Source organism: Peromyscus maniculatus, chromosome 3 (genome assembly GCF_049852395.1).
Source record: "Peromyscus maniculatus bairdii isolate BWxNUB_F1_BW_parent chromosome 3, HU_Pman_BW_mat_3.1, whole genome shotgun sequence".
In the NCBI taxonomy this organism is placed as follows: Eukaryota; Metazoa; Chordata; class Mammalia; order Rodentia; family Cricetidae; genus Peromyscus; species Peromyscus maniculatus.
The window spans coordinates 145,541,371-145,555,711 of record NC_134854.1 but is presented as its reverse complement, the minus strand read 5'-3'; the positions used below and the strand labels follow the sequence as shown (position 1 = coordinate 145,555,711).

Below are 14,341 nucleotides of genomic sequence, written 5' to 3'. Positions count from 1 at the left end.
ACATAAACTGGAGTGCTTCCAACTGCACTGGCGATCTAGGGAAATGGCTCAGCAGTAAAGAGCACTTGTTGCTCTCGCAGAGGACTAGGGTTGGTTCCTAGCACACACATGGTAGTTCACAATCATCCTTAACTGCATTCCAGGGGATCAGACAATGGGGATCTGTCAACCTCTTTTGATCTCCAGAGGCACCAGGCACACGATGCACATACATGTGTGCAGGCAGAGCACTCACAAATATAAAACACATAACATTGTTAAGTGTTTTATTTTATGTGCATGGGTATTTTGCCTGCATGTATGTCTGTGCACCATGTGTAGGGCACACTGAGGTAAGAAGGAGGCATTGTATCACCTGGAACCTAAAGGTTTATGTAACAGTCACAAGAAGGTTAGGTAAAACACAGACGTGGATAATGAATGATTAATAAGGGGTCTAAAAAAGTTCCAAAAATGCTGAGGCTGCAGCATTTCAAATTCCACAGTCATGTGAGTTCAACCAAACAGCCCTGGAGAATCTCCAACACAGGTGATGCTTTCTTCCTGAGAACTTCAGCTCACACAGTCAAGAGGGCATCTACGTGATAGGACGGTCAGGTGCAGGAAGACCAACTTCAAACAGGGTGAGAAGGGCATCACACAGAGGGCGGGAATGTGAAAGCATTGAATCAGGACTGCACGAAGTCTGGGAGCCAAAGCAGAGGAACGTTCTCACAGACTCCAAGCTGCTCACAGATTGAAAAGAATCTTACAGAGGTAAGGCCAACATGTAAACCCCAAAGGAATGCACAGAGAAATGGCCAGCATCTGAGACTCTGCCTGGGAAGCATATGCCCCATGCCAGGCCCATCAGAGGAAAATGGGTTTTGAGCCCCTTTTTATTGTAAGAAGTAAGCATTAGGCATGGACAAAAGAATTTTTACAATTTCTAAGTTCAAATTTAGGGACATATTGCATTTTAAGATTTACAATTTCCGCTAACAAGGTTTCAGCTCATTGATTTTTGCAAAAACCTGTAGCTTTCCTGACACAATTAATAGTGTTTGCCAAAACCTGCAGCTTTCCTGATACAGCTGGTTTTCCATAGCAGGGAAGGATACGAAACAGTGCAAAGCGGGTCGTCACGTAGGGGCATTTGGTTAAAGTTTTATCGGATAGGATGGGATGTAGGAGGAGTCACGTAGAACTCATTAAAAGTTAACTTTGGTCCACGGCAGTTGTCAATTATAAGGGACAAAGGGGTTATCATGAAAAGCTAGTCCCTGGCTGCAGGGAGCCATTGTAAAAACTAGCATTAGGTTCCTGACAGAGCTGCCGGTCACAAAGCAAAGAAATCTCAGTTAAAAGTTCATCCTGTCAGCTTCCATCTCTTTAGGCTTATAACTTTATATTCCTGTATTTCTATCTTCCTATTCCCAGACCCTTCATTTCTTTGGTCATGGTGTTTTATCAACAGCAATAGAAAAGTAACTAATATACACAGAGCAAAATGGCTTTGTAGGGTAAGTTTTGCAGTGTTATTTCCCTGTATATTTTATGGGACACTTTGGGAAATGTTCATATTAAATGATCCTTAAAAGTCTGGTAGAATTCAGCAATGAACCCATCTGCTCTTGGGATTTTCTTTGGGAGAAATGTTAACTACTGTTTCAATCTGCTTGTTACAGTCTGTTTAAAATGTTTCTCTCTTCTCACTTTCATTTTGGTAGGTTGTGTACATTTATCCATTTCTTATTGGTTTTCTATTTCTAGCATTTTGAAATATACATTTCCCTAATAAGCTTCTGGGTTTCATTGGAGTCCATTGTAAAAACTCCCTTTTATCTCTAATTTTGTTTGGTTAGTTCAGCTAGGGGTTTCTCAACCTTGCTAACTTTTTGAAGAACAAACTCTTTATTTAATTCTGTGTATTACTGTCTTAGTCTCGTTTCACTAATTGCTGCCCTAACCGTTGTGACTTCTCGTGGTTACTGCATTTGGGTTTGGCTTCTTGTTTCTTCTACAGCCCTGAGGAGCATGGCTAGATTACTGTTGGCAGTCCCCTGCATTGTTTAATTCAAGCTCTTATAGCTGTAAACTTCACTCTTGGGACTGCCTTGGCTGTTTCTCAGGGAACATGCAGATTGTGCTCTTTTTCATGGTTTCTAGGAACATTATCTACCTACTTCTATCTCCCCATTTCTGTGTGTGTGTGTGTGTGTGTGTGTGTGTGTGTGTGTGTGTGTGTGTGATGCATGTGTATGTGTGCATGTGAAGGGGGTTCCATGAACATGTGCAAATGTGTACGGCCGCCAGGGATCAACATCAGGCTTCCTCTGTTGATCTTCACCTTATTTTTTTAAGACAGCATCACTCATTAAACCTGAAGCTCGGGCGTGAAGCGGCCTGGAGTTCGGTTCTGCACGATGGCATCTCGGGCAGGCCCGCGCACCGGGAGCGCGACGCCATGCACTACCAGATGAGTGTGACGCTCAAGTATGAAATCAAGAAGCTGATCTACGTCCATCTGGTCATATGGCTGCTGTTGGTTGCCAAGATGAGTGTGGGACACCTGAGGCTCTTGTCACATGATCAGGTGGCCATGCCCTATCAGTAGGAATACCCGTATTTGTTGAGCATTGTGCCGTCTCTCTTGGGCCTTCTCTCCTTCCCTCGAAACAGCATCAGCTACCTGGTGCTCTCCATGATCAGCATGGGGCTCTTCTCCATCGCGCCCCTCATTTATGGCAGCATGGAGATGTTCCCTGCAGCTCAGCAACTCTACCGCCACGGCAAGGCCTACCGCTTCCTGTTTGGTTTTCCTGCTGTCTCCGTCATGTACCTGGTGTTGGTCCTGGCAGTCCAAGTTCATGCCTGGCACCTGTACTACAGCAAGAAACTCTTAGACTCTTGGTTCACCAGCACACAGGAGAAGAAACGGAAATGAAGCCTGCCTGACGGACTTCTGAGGGGTGAAACCCGGGTCTCCCGTTGAGCAGCCTGAAGGGAGCTGTTCAGAATCTCCACAGACTGCGGCATCTGTGATGTGGTACCTAGTGCACACTAGGCGCATTCTGGCCTGGGGTTCTCTGTTACCATCCGCTGAGACGACAGAGCTGTAGTATTTAATTTATTCTTGACCAACCGCAACTGGTGACCAGTAGCCATGGAACACTTCAGCTGGGTGAAGTTGAGGCCTCCAGGGTTTGGATTTTCCAAACTGAGCCTTGTCCTTGCCTTCTCTGGGTCACAGTCCTACTTTCTCCATTCATCACCCTTCACCACCAATACTAAAAGAGATCTGGAGTGAATCAGTACCTGAAATTCTCCTTCAATCTGTAGGTCATGGGGCAGGCAACATTTGGGAAGTTGCTCCCCCTACAGGCTTCTCTGTTTACTGCAAACCATTTTAATTAAAAAAGAACCTCAATAAAGTTAAGACTGTCCTGTGGGGGGGGGGGGGGGGCTGAAGCTCACTATATCAAACCTAGCTGGCCAAGAAGTCCCAGGGAGCCTCCTGTCTTCCTCTTCTTGGTGGGAGAACCATAGGTGCATACCACCAAACCCAGCTTTGTGGTCACTGGGGATCAAAGCTCGGGTCTTTATGATTGTACTGCAAACATTTTACCAGCTGAATCATCACCCAAGTCACTTGTGCTGGCTAGCTTTTTGTCAACCTGACACAAGCTAAGAGTCACCTGAAAAGAAGGAACTTCAATTGAGAAAATGCCTCCATAAGATCAACCTGTAGGCAAGCCTATGGAGCATTTCCTTGATTGATGTGGGAGGGCCCAGCCCACAGTGGGTGGTGCCACCCCTTTGCAAGTGGTCCTGGAGTGTATAAGACAACAATCTGAGCAAGCAAGGTGGGCCAAGCCAGTAAGCAGCACTCCTCCATGGCCTCTGCATCAGCTCCTGCCTCCAGCTTCCTGCCTTGAGTTCCTGCTCTGACTTCCCCAAATGATGGACTACAAGATGTAAGATGAAATAACCCTTTCCTTCTTAATTTTCTTTTGGTCATGATGTCTTATCACAGCAACTGAACCCCTAATTATGACATCCATACTTCTATGAGAGGGTTTTTTCTTCTCCATCTCTTGTTACATCAATTATTCCCTGTTCATTCAAAAGCTTGTTGTTGAATCTCCAAGTATTTGTATGCTACCAATTTCTAACTTTATTCTTTTGTTGTCTGATAAGATACAAGGAATTATCGTAACTTTTTGTACTTTTTAAGGCTCATTTTGTGGCCTATGATGTGATCAGTTTTTCAGACAATTCCACGGGCTGCTGAGAAGAATTATTCTCTATTTGATTAGATCATTTGTAGACAACTATTAATCCAGTTGGTCTTTGCTGTGCTGAAGTTTCTTTGCTGATTTTTAGTTTTAAAGACATGTCTAACCATGAGAGTGGTGCACTGAAGTCTCCCCTATTACTGTGTGTTCTCGTGTTTGCTTGATGAAATTGAGAGCCACAGTATCTCATACATAAATACTTACAACTGTTAAATTTCCCAACCTGGACCAGCAGGTCATTCTTCAGTGACAGGCTCCTGAGAGGAAGGGCCAGAGGATGAAAGAATAATAAAGGAGACCAAAAAGTTTGGGGTCAGTCTTGCCCAAGCTGATAGTCATGCAAGCATGTTTATCAAGCACAGCATCTTATACACAGTTTGCAGGGGGAGAATGGTACAGAGTCAACAGAAAGCTATCACACAATGAGACCGTCAGCTGGAAGCTCATCAAACTAATGGTGTGCAAAGGGAACAAGGATATCTCAAATGCATTACAAACCAAGCACACAGCAGTTTTGGAAGTGATAACCATAGCCCTTTAGGGGTAAGAGTTGAGTTCCCCAAGTCCAAAGCCACGGCTCCCCCAAGACCACGGACCCAAGCCAATACAGCCTTGACAAGCATGTTCCTGGTTTTAGACAAGGAACTTTTTTGTTCATCTAGTCCTCTCATCAAATGTACTATCCTGCGTTCTTGTGGGTGAGGCTCTTTTTCTCCTTCCTCAATGTACAATGAGGCAGGAGAAAGGATAGGTGGGGCTGGCAAGCAGAAAGAATTGATAGAAGAAGGAGAAGCCAGAGGAGGAGGAGGACATCAGGGGCCAGCCACCCAGCTACACAGCAAGCCTCGGAATAAGAAATAATGAAAGGTATACAGAAATTTAGAAAAGTAAAATCCCAAAGGCAAAAGCTAGACAGGATAATTTCATTTAAGCAAAGCTGGCTAGAAACAAGCCAAACTAAGGCTCCGTGTGTGATTTATTTGGGAGCTGGGTGGTGTCCCCCCCCCAAAAAAAAGTAAAAAACAACTAACAACAGACATTTATTGGTTTTTTTTCTTGTTGTTTTTTTTTTAATCAAAAATATAGGAAATGGGGCTAGGGACAGCTCAGCAGAAGAGTGTTTGTCTAGCCTGTGTGAGACTGGGGTCAATCCTCAGCACCACAAAGAAAGCTGGTGAGTAACCGGGTCACCAAGAGCACTGGTTAAATATATGACAGCACATCCGTGTACTGAGGACCCGGTCAGATGCTGAAAAGAATCATCTGAGCATTAAGAATGTAAACAGGGCTGAGGGGATTGCCCAGCAGACACAGAATTTGCTGCACATGCCTGAGGACCTACATTTGGGACCCCAGCACCACCTAAGAAGCCAGGTGTGATGGTGTGCGCTTGGAATTCCAGTGCTGGACAGGCAAAGGCCGCTGGGCAGCCAGTCTACCCAGTCAGCCAGCTCCAGGTCCAAGAGAGACCCTGTCTGGAAAATAAGTGGAGAGTGATTGAGGGAGGCACTCAACACAAGCCTCTGGCCTCCGCATGTGCATGCACACACGTGTACCCACATACACCCAGAAACATGTACATACATACACAGCAAAATAAATCAATACATGTGACTATATAGGCACGGGAAAGAGTCCAAAACATTTTAAGTTCTAAAGTAAAACTTATTTTAGTGTGATTTTTATCTAAGAATATTTATGTAGCTAGTTACACATAAGCACATAGAAACTGTTTTATAAAATATATCGAGATTCTGCAGCCGTCAGCAGTAACTGCAGACTCATAACTGGTCAAAGTGCTGAGAATGACGGCTGCTGAGTGTTCAGCCGTACACAGGACATCTGTGTCACACACACACACACACACACACACACACACGCACGCACGCACGCACGCACGCACGCACACACGCACGCACGCACGCAATGCCAAGGCCGCCGAACATCTCAGGAAGGGAAGGGTGATCTAACAGCCAGAGGAGTGGGTGTATGGAGGAGGGTTGATACTGGCTTCTGCTCTCTTGAATTCAGAGCAACTGGGATTACTGTATAAGACTATAAACCTGGACCGGAAGAGACAGACTCCTGAGGCCCCGCCCCTCCCTAAGGGTTTTTATGCAGCCAATGGTCAGCGGGAGAGGGAGGGACATATTCTTCAGTGGTGTGCCCACTAGCAAGGTGCCCATGCTGCTATACACAAACCCTCACCCATGCTCCTGTAAGCATCCCTAATGAAACTCACTGGGTCATTTAAAACAAGACACAAGAGGAGACGAGATATCAGCAGAAGAGGGTGAGTGACAAGATAAGGTAACAGGATGTGAATATGCTCCAAATACATTATACACAAGTGTGAGGATGTCACAAAGAAACCCATTATTATATTAATATATGCTAACAAGACCATTTTAAAGGCATAAAGAACACATCCCAAATTACCAGTATCAACTGACTTTGCAACTGAATTATAAACCCATTAGTGGATCAAGCCACTGATCATGACACAGCACCCACCCACCCACCCCGACTGACTGGTTTTATGTGTCAATTTGACACAAGCAAGAGTCATCAGAGGAAGGAGCCTCAGCTGAGGAAATGCCTCCTTGAGATCCAGCTGTAAGGCACTTTCTCATGTAGTGATCAATGGGGAGAGCCCAGCCTATGGTGGGTGGTGCCATCCTGTTGTAGAATATTATTTTAAGCTGTGTTACTTTTGTTTATGCTGCATTTCTTTAACTCTGTGAAGCTGTGTTACTTTGCCTGTCTAAAACACCTGATGGTCTAGTAAAGAGCTGAACAGCCAGTGGTGAGGCAGGAGAGAGAGGCGAGGCTGGAAAGCAGAGAGGATAAATAGAAGGAGAAATCTGGGAGGAGAAAGAAATAGCCAGAGAAGGAGGAGGACGCTAGGGTCAGCCACCCAGCTACACAGCAAGCCACCGAGTAAGAATAAGATTTACAGAAGTAAGAGAAGAGGAAAAGCCAAGAGGCAAAAAATAGTTGGAATAATTTAAGTTAAGAAAAACTGGCAAGAAACAAGTCAAGCTTAGGCCAGGCTTTTATAATTAAGAATAAGCCTCCATGTGTGATTTATTTGGGAGCTGGGTGGCAGGCTCCCCAGTAGAGTAAGAAACAAACAACATTTTGTCGGACCAACATGGCCCTCATATCCCTAGGGCCTGAGAAAGCTAAAAAGAAAAAGAAAAGGGACATGACTCCTTTAAGAGGCGCTGCTGTTCAGCTGACAGCACTAAATAAAAATGGCAAGCTAGGTAAAAAAAAACCACTTGTGGCAAGAGAGGTACCAGCTTCCATAGCTAGGAAGGTTTAATACAGTTCTCCATCACCGTCTCAAACCTCCAACTGGCTGCTGCAAGTTTCATGCTTGGCTTTCAAGACCTGAGAAGTGGGCGGAGCCATCTGAGAGCCACATGTGGAGAATCCACGTGTAGGTTAGCAGTTTAAAGGTTTGCTCATACGGTCAAAAAAGACTAGAGATATGCAGTAAAGAGATCCAGACGGAAAAACCTCTAAACAGGTTATAGTGTGTTTAACCGTGTGTGTAGGCTTAAGAAAGAAAGCAAAAGTGTATAGTCATAGAAAAAAAATGAATAGTTTATAAAATAAAGTCTTTAAAGAAAAAGTAAAGAGCAAAAAACAACCAACACCACCATCTCTGGGCTGCTGGTCCTGGGTTCTATAAGAAGGTAGGCTGAGAAAGCTGTGGGAAGCAAGCCAATAAGCAGCTCCCCTCCATGGCCTCTGCATCAGCTCCTACCTCCAGGATCCTGCCCTGCTTGAGTTCCTGTCCTGACTCCCTTCAGTGATGACCAACGATGCTGAAGTGTAAGCCCAATAAACCCTTTCCTCCCCAACTCGCTTTTTGGTCATGGTGTTAGTTTGCATCAATAGAAACCCTAAGACAAGCCTCACGGCCCAATTACCTCTCAATGTCTGGATCACACTTCTGGCACACTTCACATCCAAACCCTAACACCATCATAGTTATTTGGAGCAGAAAGACCAGACAATGCAGGGACACTGGGGAACAAAACAGAACTCAATGTAACTGAATCAGAATGGCTGCAATATGAAGACGAATCAGGGTGTTTCCTTTTTTAATTCAAGCACATATAACGGCCAGAGTCAAACGTTACATACCATCCCTTTAGGTGCACGTGGGTAAAGTTGCACTTAACTTGTCTATGCTTGAGATGTAGGTAACCATACAACACCTTAGAGATTCTGTGGAGACTGAGATAGCTGGTAAAGCACTTAGCTAGTGCCTAACAAGGAATCAACGATCCAAAAAAGTAGAAAGGCTGCACTTGTTTTGGGGTTTCTGACTTTCTGAGGGTCCTCGTGGGATACAGAATGAAGAGTGCCGTCCTCGAGGTACGTTCAGTCTCCCTAAGCTCGGTCTATGCAGTTTGTCCCCCAACACCTCTTACTCTCGTAAGAGTAAGTTTGTCCCTTATCCAATGACTCCTCCACTCCATATCCCAGAGGGCACCGCTCAGGTGTGGAGCAATGCTAGGCCCTAACACTCACCATCCCATTTCCTACTGTGGCAGCCAGAATGAGACCTGCCATCTGGGCGCATGAGCAGGGAGTGGGTGGGGCTGCGCCGTTAGTAGTGGTGGCAGATACTTACACTGAGTTTACCACGTACCAAGCATCACTCCATGCACTTCAATTATTTCAATCGATGATGAAACCTACAGAAACTAATCATAAGCTTCTTGATTATTCAAGTCACTTGACTGTCACCAGGACTCTATGATGTGCTGTTATCCTCATGTTGCCTACAAGAAAGCCAAGACAAACTTGAATAATTTGCCTGGATGACAGTGACAGAGAAAAAAAATGTGCAAAGGCAATCAATCGCTCATCCCAAATCCACACTCCTGGCCAATAGTCTTTACCAGCCACTAGCTACCTATTATACCTGAGCTGTGGCAGAAAAGGTCATTAATAAGTATATCTCCCATCAAATGTTTACTTGGGGAATAAAGTCTGAGAACTATCATTCTGAACTTTACTTTCAGCCTGACTAAACATCTGTTATTTCTACAGTCTCCTACTCTGGCTTGGGTAAAGGCTCCAACTCTGTACATAAAGTGGCCCCAGCCAGGCAACTGTGGGGGTGCATACCTGTAATTCCAGAACTTGGCGGGTAGAGGCAGGAAAATCAAAAGTTCAAAGTCCTCTTTGGCTGCCAGGCAGTAGTGGCGAACGCCTTTCATCCCAGCACTTGGGAAACAGAGAGGTGGATCTCTGAGTTTGAGGCCAGCCACTACAGAGTGAGTTTCAGGATAGCCATGGGTACTCAGAGAAACTGTTTTGGAGTGGGGGGGGGAGTCATCTTTGCCATACATCCAGCTCAAGGCTTTCCTAAGTTACAAGAGATTCTATCTTAAAACACACAAATAAGCCAGGTGTGGTGGTACATGCCTGTAATCCCAGCACTTGGGGGCAGAAGCAGGCAAATCTCTGTGAGTTCAAGGCCAGCCTAGTCTTCATAGTGAGTTCCAGGACAGCCAGGGCTATGTAGAGACTAATAACTAAACAAAAAAGACCTCAGATAATGTTCATGTCTTGCTTTCTACAGAGTCCCCTTCATCAGCAAGTCTGAGACACATGGCCTACAATTGTTCCAGTTGCTAGAGGGAGCATGCCCTCTAGTGGTCCACAGTGACACATGCAATGTTGCCATGACATTTCTTTCCTGCCATAGCAGTGTCAGAACGTACAAGAATTTAAAAAAAGAAAGAAAAAACCTGAAAAGCAAACAAAAAACATCAATAGTCGGCCTTTTTACAACAATTCTTAGAATATGATATTGTTATTAATGAGACAAAACATGAGCTCACAATAGACATTTTACCTCTGACTCAAATGAGAACAAATGAGCACACTAGACATTTTTAAAATATATGCTGTCCTCATACCTTGTTTCTTTCAAAAGGAAACTAGAAAGGGACAGAGGGAAGGAGGAAGAGAGGGGGAGGGAGGGAGGGAGGAAAGTACAAAGGTAGGAAAGGGAGGGAGGAACCACAAGACTATATATATATATATATATATATATATATATATATATATATATATATATATATAGGCTTCAAAAACTGCCGGGCGGTGGTGGCGCACGCCTTTAATCCCAGCACTCGGGAGGCAGAGCCAGGCGGATCTCTGTGAGTTCGAGGCCAGCCTGGGCTACCAAGTGAGCTCCAGGAAAGGCGCAAAGCTACACAGAGAAACCCTGTCTCGAAAAACCAAAAAAAAAAAAAAAAAAAAAAAACTGATAAGTAGCAGGGTTTGGTGGCACAAGCCTTTAATCCTCAAACTCAGTAAGTTTAAGGATAGCCTGGTCTACACAGTGAGTTCCACTATTTAGAGAGACCCCGTCTCAAAAAAAAAAAAAACCAACAAACCCCCGTCTCTTTCTAGTCTAGTGATCTCGGGCTGTGGGTATGGCTCCGTGAGTCGGAAGAACACTGGCTGTACAACTGAACATCTGAGTTTGGATCACCAACATCCACAGAGAAAAGCCAGGCACTCACCTATAACCATGGGGGGGGGGGGGGGGACACGGACAGAAGAATGGCTGGGACTTGCTGCCCATCACTCTCAAGAACAACAATCTCTGCTTTCCCTGACCAACCCTGCCTCAAGGGGATAGCCCGAGTGTGGTAGAGCAGGGCACCCCAAATCTTCCTCTGAGCTCTATGCTCTCATCCACATGCACACATATATGTAACAGGTCCCAGACCTTGGCAGGTCCCCAGACCTTAGCACAACTGACTCCATGATGGAAGTAACATTCAAGCCTTAGAACCCAACATTCAGACAGCACCACCTGCCAAAAAGAAAATAAACCTGAGCCATCGATATTCACAGTTCTGGGAAACCTCTAATGCACTAACTTTGTGTTTTGGCTTCTGGAGTTTCACTTCTGGCTAACTGTTCTTGTTAACTGAAGTCTGTTAACACAGAACGTGTGTTTTGTGCTTCAAAGCTCACCCTGAGAAAGGCTCAGTGCTAGACTGGGATCCTGAAGACGCAGTGTAGCCGCCGGCTGGCTAATGAAGACTCTCTATTGGCTTACACCCATGTCTGGGCCGTCTTCTCTGGTGGATACCCCACAACCACACACAGAGGCATACCTCACACACCAAGAAGAATATTATTTAGTTAATTTAAAAAGTGATGAAAAAGATGGCTCAACAGTTACAATGCTCTCCGCTTTCACAGAGGACCTGAGATCAGTTTCCAGCACCCATGTCAGGCAGTTCTCAGGCACCTCCACAGACACACATACACAAAACAGTAACAATAAATAATAATAAGTCTTTAAGTAAAAAGTTATAAAGAATATATATTATATATACATTTCTGGTAGATAGGTAATCTCTCTGAGATATTTACCCAGAAGACAGATTCCTGGATCACATATAGTTGTTTTTATTTTTTAAGATCCATTTATGTTTAAGTGTATGTATGTGCACCCCGTGTGTGCAGGTGCCTGCAGAGGTCGGAAGAGGGCATCAGATCTCCTGGAGTTCATCCAGGTCCCCTGCAAGAACAGCAAATGCTCTTAACCTGTTTTTAATTTGAAGAACTGTATACTGTTACCAGTAATGGCTGGGACATCTGCTTTCTCACCAACAATATGAAAGGTGTCCCTTTTCTGCGCTCTTCGCCAATATTTGCTGTATTTACTGTGTATGTGTCCACATATGTGTGTGAACATGTGCCAGCCACAGCACAGGAGTGGAACTCAGAGGACCATCTACAGGACTAGGTTCTCTCCTTCCATCATTAGGTTTCAGGGATTGAACTCAGGTCTTCAGGCCTGAACAAGCCCCTTTACCTACTGAGCCATCTTGCCAGCCTAACACTTGCTCTTTTATTTATTTGTTTGTTTATTATTGTTTACATTTTATGAGTGTGTCTGTCTGTCTTAGTTAGGGTCTCTATTGCTCTGACGAAATACCATGACCCAAAAGCAAGCTGGGGAGGAAAGGGCATATTTGGCTTACATTTCCGTATCACTATTTGTTACCAAAGGAAGTCAGGATAGGGCTGGTACTTGGAGGCAGAAGCTGATGCAGAGGCCATGGAGGAGAGCTGCTTACTGGCTTGTTTCCCATGGCTTGCTCAACCTCTTTTCTTATAGAACCCAGGACCACCAGCCCAGGAATGGCACCACCCATAATGGGCTGGGCCCGCCCCCATTGACCACTAAATGAGAAAATGTCTTACAGCTGGATCTCAAGAAGGCATTTCCTCAGCTGAGGTTCCTTCCTCTGATGACTCTAGTTTGTGTCAAGTAGACAAAAGAACCCAGGCAGTACAGTGTCCATGGCACACGTGTAGTCAGAAGATAACGTACAGATTAATTCTCTCCTATACTGCTGGTCCTGGGGACCAGGGTCGGTTCAGTAGGCTTGTTGGCAAGCACTCGCCTGCTGAGCCACCTCACGGGCCTTCTTTTTGACTTGATACTAGTCATGCTTTATTTCCATACAATAAAAACATGTTTTCTCCTTTTCACAATACCTTCAGTGTGGAAGACACTTGACAGAGGAGGTCCATTATAAACGTGGGCCCATCTCAGTGTTTATATTCCAATTCTTACAGTTTAAGCCACTCCATCGGATGGAAGCAGGGCTCCGTGCATCTAAAATTGGGTTGAAGTTTTGAGTAATTGTTGTTTTTAACAAAATCTCAATTGTCCAATTTTACCAATAGACTCCAGAGCCAGATGCTGGAGTCAAAGCCTGCTAGCTCAGAGAGGAAAAGAAAGCACCCAGCTGTCCTTCTTCCTCTGCCATGTCCCAGAAGCCGCCGCCGCCTCCTCCTCCTCCTCCTCCTCCTCCCCCTCCTCCTCCTCCTCCTCCTCCTCCTCCTCCTCCATCTCAAACAAAACTCAAACTGAATGTCCCTCCCTTCTACTTCCTGTTTGTCTATCTGTCCTGACTCCCCCTTACTCCGTTTTTTTTCTTAATAACCCTATCTTCACTTCCTGTTGCTTGCTCCGCCTCTTTGACCTATGGTTGACTTTATTTAGTCCCATTTACAATATTCAAGCAGAAAGCTTTTGGATTAAAGGTGTGTGCTAGGGCTGAGCCACACCACACCTAAAAACAGGTTTTTCCAGTAAATACACAATCTCGGGCTTCACAGTGTGATCAAATATACTGCAACAAGGACAGCCTTCTGTCCTTGGGAAGTGTCAGGCTAACCAACAGAGGCAACCCAGCACAAAGGGGTATGACACGACCAGGCCTTGGGAAGACCACAGGGTACTTCAAAAGCTGCCAGACAGCGCTGCCCCAGCCTAAATGCCCAATCTCGGGGAAAACCTTGTGTTTGTCTTTAAGTTCAGCAGCTGAGGCAAGCAATTCTCGGTGTGCCACTCTCATGAGGGGGTTACATTCCATACCAACACACGTCACTTGGGTACAAGCAGGTACGCAGAATCACTTCAAAACCACGTATCACAGGTCCTTGGATCATTTTCAAGGCAGATTATTTTATTGTTCTATTCGAGTGATAAGAATTCCCTATACTTTTTGGATGTTATCCCCCTTATTTAGTAATTCTCAATTTTTCCATTATGTTGTCTTTTGTTGAGTGTTTCTAACATTATACAGAAACTGCTTCTTGGACTCACTATGTAGTCAAGAGATGAATTTCTGGTCCTCCTGCTTCTGTTTCCATGAGTGCTGGGATCACGGGCATGCACCGTGTCCAGTGTTATGTGGTGCTGAGGCCTGAACCCAGGCTCTGCACATGCTCAGAAGCGCCTATCAACTGTGTCTGTGCTTTTGATGCCACAGCCAAGTGTCACTGCTCCAATGATCATCAGGGCCCTTTTCCGTATTCCTCTGGTTCAGTGGTCCCGGATAGTAAGTGCTGAAGCGGGGAGGGGGAGTTAGGTGGTAAGTGTCTGCCACAGCCCTGTTTCTTCAAGAGTGACAAGTACCTGGGCCTCTTACTACTGGCTGGCCCTTTTGTCCTGGTCCAGTTAAACTAAAAAGGCAAATGGGGCTGGGAATGCA

The 14,341-nt window shown here is 45.1% G+C and overlaps 1 pseudogene; it reads left to right on the top strand.

Annotated features, from left to right (window-relative positions):
- The first annotated feature begins 2,433 nt into the window (after positions 1 to 2,433).
- Positions 2,434 to 3,413, top strand: LOC102926156 (protein jagunal homolog 1 pseudogene; annotated as a pseudogene).
- Positions 3,414 to 14,341: the final 10,928 nt, after the last annotated feature.